The sequence below is a fragment of the Octopus bimaculoides genome, chromosome 3, assembly GCF_001194135.2.
Source record: "Octopus bimaculoides isolate UCB-OBI-ISO-001 chromosome 3, ASM119413v2, whole genome shotgun sequence".
Classification (NCBI taxonomy): Eukaryota; Metazoa; Mollusca; class Cephalopoda; order Octopoda; family Octopodidae; genus Octopus; species Octopus bimaculoides.
Genome location: NC_068983.1, coordinates 66,281,528 through 66,288,558, shown reverse-complemented (window position 1 = coordinate 66,288,558; position 7,031 = coordinate 66,281,528). Strand labels below are relative to the sequence as shown.

The 7,031-nt window shown below is 35.4% G+C and overlaps 1 protein-coding gene across 3 annotated transcripts in view; it reads right to left on the bottom strand.

Moving 5' to 3' along the window:
• Window positions 1-7,031, bottom strand: part of LOC106871954 (protein still life, isoform SIF type 1) — a 1,491,364-nt gene that overhangs the window by 1,031,067 nt on the left and 453,266 nt on the right. The window lies entirely within an intron of this gene.

The window sequence follows — 7,031 nt, the reverse complement described above, 5'->3', positions numbered from 1 at the left end:
CGACCCCAGGACTTATTCTTTGGAAGCCTAGTACTTATTCTATCGATTTCTTTTGCTGAACTGCTAAGTTACGGGGACGTAAACACACCAGCATTGGTTGTCAAGCGATGTTAGGGGGACAAACACAGACACACAAACATATATATACATATATACGACAGGCTTCTTTCAGTTTCCATCTACCAAATCCACTCACAAGGCTTTGGTCAGCCCGAGGCTATAGTAGAAGACACTTGCCCTAGATACCACGCAGTGGGACTGAACCCGGAACCATGTGGTTGGTAAGCAAGCTACTTACCACACAGCCACTCCTTGTATTAATGTATATTTACTGTATTTTGGGATAGTAATTCTTTTTTCCAGATAAAACACATGCACTATATATTTGTTCTTCACTCATTTATTACTGTTCTTATTTTAACTTATGTCCATTGTCTGGAAATCTTTCATCACACATCTGTGACCTCTTCAGCAACACCTTCCATCTACATGTGTGCTCCTGCTCCGCTTAGTCCATTCTTTATATTTAATTGAATTAAAAGTGTTTTCATTGTGCAATTGTGGCTTTTTCTTTTAAAGAAACCTGGTGCAGGAGGAGCAGCACAAGAAGTAAAAGCTGGCAGCAAAGGATTAAATGGGCTAAAATAAAACCTACATATTATTAGTATCTTTCCGACACCATTTGGGTGAAAACAAAATCAGCTATGGCTTTAACTTCATATATATATATCATCATCATCATCATCATCCTTCTATGCTGGCATAGGTTGGACAGTTTGACGGGAGCTGGCCAGGCAGGAGACTTCTGTGTCTGTTTTGGCAGGATTTTTACAACTGGATGCCCTTCCTAACACCAAACACCCAGCAGAGTGGACCAAGTGGTTTTTATGTGGCACAAACACAGGCGAGGTCAGTTTTGTCAAAGTTTTTATTACTGAGTGCCCTTCCAAATGTCAACCACTTTACACTGTGGGCTGGATGCTTTTTACATGGCATCAACACTGGAAGGGTCACCAAGTAACTTGCAAAACAAGGAATTTTGAGAGGGGCAGGAGCATTTGAGGAGGGGAACTTGTGTCAGTGGACGAAAGGTTAGAGTGAGACAGAGAGACAGAAATAGGAGTTGCAGTAGAGGAGATACATAAATACCCAGCCAGAGAGAGAGAGAGAGAGAGAGAGAGAGAGAGAGAGAGATCAGAAATGAGAACAGAAACAGCTGTGCTGCTGTTAAGCAGATGCATGGTTACTTGGCCCAAAGGGAAGAGCAGGAGAAGGGAGCGAGTGGGAGACAGCAAGAGTGCAAAAGAGCAGAAGAGAGATGGTGGCAAAGTGTTGGGCATGCTCACAGGGGATGGGCATCAGAATATAAATAGGTTGGTTGAGTAAAAGAAGAGAGAGAAAGATGGTGATAAGTGCTAGGGTATATCCTTGAGGTATGCTGTGTGTATGTCCTCTTCTATTCTTGATTATTTAAATTCTAATTCTGAGGAAGGAACTGGTTCCTAACAAAGATACAAAACTCCATCCTTGAGATGTACATGACAAGACCAATGTCACATTCAAACATGAGAAAAGGCTTGCATATTTTTATTGTTCCACTTACAGATTGTATTTGTAATGTGCAAGTTATTTGGTTGATTTCTTTTTCTGAAAACCCTTGCTTACCCAGATTGTCATTTGGGTGTTTACTTACTAAACCAAGTGCACCAAATATTATTGGTATAAATGTGAATTAATAGATAAGCTGGATATAGAAGCTGGTTATCCTCTATGGTTATGCATAGTTATCCTCTTTCTCTTTGAATTCTAAAGGAATAGTCACATTAGAAGGACAAATGACCAGTATAACAGTACATATATGTATGTGTGTGTGTGTGTGTTGGTATGTGTGTGTGTGTTGGTATGTGTGTGTGTGTGAATGTATGCATGCATCTATGTGTGCATGGATGGATGTTTGCATCTATAAGGGATAAAAACTGTAGGGCATGTAATGTTGTGTTCATTCCCCAGTTTTTTTTTTATTATTTTATGAACCTTATATAATTTTGAATAGACATTTGGTTGTATATTGTAAAAGAAGAAATTTCGTTTCTCTAAGAGCATTACCAGTAGTAAGTGCAATAGCTTCATCAGAGTATTGAAACTTAGTGTTGGCTCCTAAGAAACTAGTCACTTGGTCTATGGACTTCACTACATTAATATTAACTGAATGGAGTCTTCAGCAATGTATATTCAATGGAAGTGATATTTGAATCAATATCTCTTAGTCGATGCTTCCACTCTAAGTAGTAGACAACAATTTCTTCATGAAGACACAAGAAACATACTGTGTACTTTTAATAATGGAAGGTTTCCATGAAGATAACATGACATTCGATAGACACGAGGAATATGTGGTGAAAAGTGACATTGATCTGGCAAAAGATATGTTGTTTGAAGGAAATTGAGTTGTTTAGCTTTCTTAGCTTCGTATATTACTATCTATAAAGTTTATTGCAAGAAAGCTCACTGGCTTTACTACAAATCATTACATAATCAATATAAATAAGAACCTTTTCTGTAATAACTTGTTCTGTGTCAATTAGCATCTAATGAAAACTTCTGTTGATTTTAAATACTTTTCTTACTTTCTTTTGCTGCTATTCTATTTCGGCTTTCTGCAATAAATATTTCCCTTCTATTTTATTATATATTACTTATTAGTCTGAGGTGGAGAGACAATGCACATAGCCTTTTTTGTTGATGGTGAACACCGTAACATTCTTTTTGTGGAAGGGGCACTACATAAGAATTCATTCCCATGTCTTGATCAAATGAAACTAGTTAGTCTCATTCCTCCTCAAGTTAGACCTTCAGAAGTTGTTGAACCTTCATTTCCTTTATTAAATATCTTGAGCCACACATGCTTTGATATAAAGATATTTAGTTACAGACATAGATGTCTAGTTAAAAAGCTCACTTTACTATCATGTGGTTCCAGATTCAAGTCTACTGTGTGCCACATTGAACATTTTTCTATAAGCCTTGTATTCATCAATATCTCATGAGTGGTATTTGGTATATGGAAATTGTGTAGAAGCCCATTGTATATAATTGTATATCAGCATGTGCTGTCTATATCTGTGTTTACATTTATACTAATCTAAAACTGATGTTGTTTGTGGTGGGTCTTTTTATATTCGGTAACTTAACTATTCCAAACAGAGATTGATAAAATAGATACAAGACTGAGATAAGAATGAGGAGCAATATAATTGACTAAGCCTTGGATGGTAGTGTCCTAGCAATGGTTAAAAGAAAGAAGTATATTGGTTTCTGTAGTACCACTGTATATTTGTATAAGTTAACCCATAACACATAACCCACCTGCTTCAAAAGACCACTAAATCCACAGGAAGAGGTTTGATCTAACTTAATCAAGTGCTTGGTAATTTAGCAGTCTGCTACTGCTTACAGTAATAAGCTACCACTCAGTCAGTGCCTATCAACAACTCAGTTAACTTGTGAGTTAAATGTTTGTTCCTAACCACATGAGAAATAATACTAACCCCATTACTTGTAGTCCAGTATTCTCTCAATTTATTCTGCTCTCATTGCCAATAACCATTTTAAGCATTCTTAAATTATAAAAATAGGTTACTGAGTTATGTTAACATAGCTCCTTAATTTGCTCAACTGTGTTTAAGAAAGACGAGTCTGTGTGCTTCAAATGACATCTAGAATGTGAAACATTGTAATTATGTACTTTTAGTTTTAAAGTCTGTAGATAATTTTTGAAGATTTGGTAGTTACAATTACTAGATGAAATGGCTATGGAGAGTTCCCACATTTGCCTGTGTGAATGTTTTGTGGTAGCAATTACAGCAATAGTATGGAATAATTAAAATTCCCCATTTTTTATTTATTCGAAATTTGATGAAGACGTCTGTGATTTGATTATGAGACTCGCATGTATTACATCCATATGGTTGTAAGATGAGCTTCAGAACTACACAGCTTTACTTGTGAATAGATATGATATCAAGCCATATGTGCCTATTATACCACTGAGTAGGCTGACAGAATTATTAGAGTGTTGGACAAAATGTTTGCAGTACTTAGTTATGACCCTTTACATTTTAAATTCAAATTCTGTTGGGATCAATTTTGCCTTTTATTCTACTGGTGATGATAAAATAAAATACCAGTCAAGTACTGAGATTTAAATAGCTATGTACACCCCACCTAAAATTTTGAACTTCAGGTGGTTTTGAAAGGTAATAATTTTAGTGCTGCTTGCGTTTTACCTGTAAGTGTTGATCTTCAATAATTTAAATGAACCATTAATAGCATCAAACCCATGATTCTTGGATTGCTTGTGAAGGTCATGGGCAATGCCTATCCTCCCAAACTCAACAAGTAAAAGAAAACAGTCTTGGCTGGGGAAATATCTAAAACTGTTCCATATCCTATCTTAGCGAAATTTATCTCTTATCCATTTAACAAGAAGAGTGAAGTATTGGCCTTAACTTTATGGAACATTATGGAACTCTGTTTTTCTCTCTTCACAAATCATTTAACTGGTGTTCAAACTGTGATCATCACATCCTTTGTATACTGTTATATTGTTTTTTGGATTGAATTTATGAATATGCTTTACCTTTTTAAGACAGCAGAGAGTAATTTATGAGAAATTTAGTTGCTAATTTTATAACAAGCTGAGTAAATGTGTAAGGGTACCCTCAGTGGTTTGTGGTTCCAGTGCTTGTAATGAAGAATGAAAATCTAAGTGTTATGTTGGTAGAAATTGTGCTTGTGATGGTAAGAGTGGTGAAAATGTTATTGCAATCTTTGGTGCCATTGATATTGGCATTGCTGCTGTTGGTATGGATGCTGATAATTACAATAATGGGAATGGTAAATTACATTGATGATGATGATGAAGACAACATCAAAGATAACGATGATGATGGTGATGATGATGAGGATGATGGTGAAGTTGATGATGATGATGATGATGATGATGATGATGATGATGATGATGATGATGATAAATGATGTGCTTACAGATACACCTCATCTACTCCATCAGCCCTCACCCCCACCACCATCACCACCACCACCACCACTCTGTATAATCTGTGTGAGGAAACTTTCAGCATTGATGTTTCTACTTTGATGAATTTAGCTTAGAGTGAAACTGATGTGTGTTAGTTGACTTGTAGCCAACTCACACATTAAAAAAAATATATACCCACATAAACATACACACACACACACAAACACATATGCACACATTTATCAATATGTCTGTGTGCTTACACACAGTCACATATATATGTATGTATGTATATATGTATGCATGTATATGTGTGTGTGTGTATATATATATATGTATATATAAATATATATGTATATATATATATATATGTGTATATATATATATATATATATATATATATGTATATATATATATATACACATACATACATACATACACACACATATATATATATGTGTATGTGTGTGTGTGTGTATATGCACGCACACATATATTCATACACACACACACACACACACACACACACACAAGAAATAAATGTCTACGAACTATAATGAGAATATTTTCAAGGTTTACTTAGAACGCTTCATGTATTTGTATATAATAGAATTAAGTCAATCTCAGAACTATATTTTAATATATAAAGTAATGTTAGATATATGTTTATATAAATATATATATATTAACACACACTCGCATACAGCCACACACATACACAAACACACACACACACAAACACACAGACACACACTCACACACACATACACACATTACATATATAGTAGTACATACATAGATACATAAACACATATACATATGTATATGTATGTGTATATGTATGGTTACATGTATGTAAGTATACATAGTTATATATGTACATACACACATATATGAGTGTACATATGTATGTATGTGTGTGTGTTGATATATGTTTTACATACATATCTATCTATCTATCTAGCAGTGTGTGTATGAGTATGTGTGTGTGTGTGTGTGTGTGTGTATCTATAATTCACACACACACACGCACACACACATACACACATACACATACCAATCTCTCCTCCCTGAATATGGAGCCCAACTTTACAGTAATGTTTATATGCATCCACTACTGGTTACATATCCTTGATGTTTTGCACACTCCATCTGCCATCAATACAACTATTATGTAACAGCTGAAACAACTGTTGGACTTGAAATACTATGCCCTCCTCCATTAGTTTTCTTTATCTTTTGTACTTTGTGCAAATTTGTTCTGTAAATATATAAATATCTGCTTTCTTATACATTGATATTCATCTTCTGAACATTTTTAGGTTTTGTTTCTCTCTATATATAATCTAATATTTATGTATATGTATATGAATGTTTGCATATTTTATATATTAAGTCCAAGTGTGTTTATTTACATCATTATTTCTCTCTCCCTCCCTGCCACCTCTCTCTCTCTCTCTTTATATATATATAGGAGCACTCCATCAGTTACGATGATGAGGGTTCCAGCTGATACGATCAACAGAACAGCTTGCTCATGAAATTAATGTGCAAGTGACTGAGCACTCCACAGACACGTGTACTCTTAACGTAGTTCTCAGGAAGATTCAGCATGTTACACAGAGTGTAACAAGGCAGGCCCTTTGAAATACAGGTACTACTTGCTTTGGCCAGTTGAGTGGACTGGAGCAACGTGAAATAAAGTGTCTTGATTAAGGACACAAAGCATCACTGGGAATTGAGCCCATGACCTTACGATCATGTGCTGAATGCCCTAACCACAAAGCCACACGCCTTAACATATATATATATATATCATCATCATCATCATCATCGTGTAACGTCCGCTTTCCATGCTAGCATCGGTTAGACGATTTGACTGAGGACTATATATATATACAAAGAGAGAGAGAGAGAGAGAGAGAGAGAGAGAGAGACAGAGAGAGACAGAGAGAGAGAGACAGAGAGAGAGAGAGAGAAAAGAATATATATA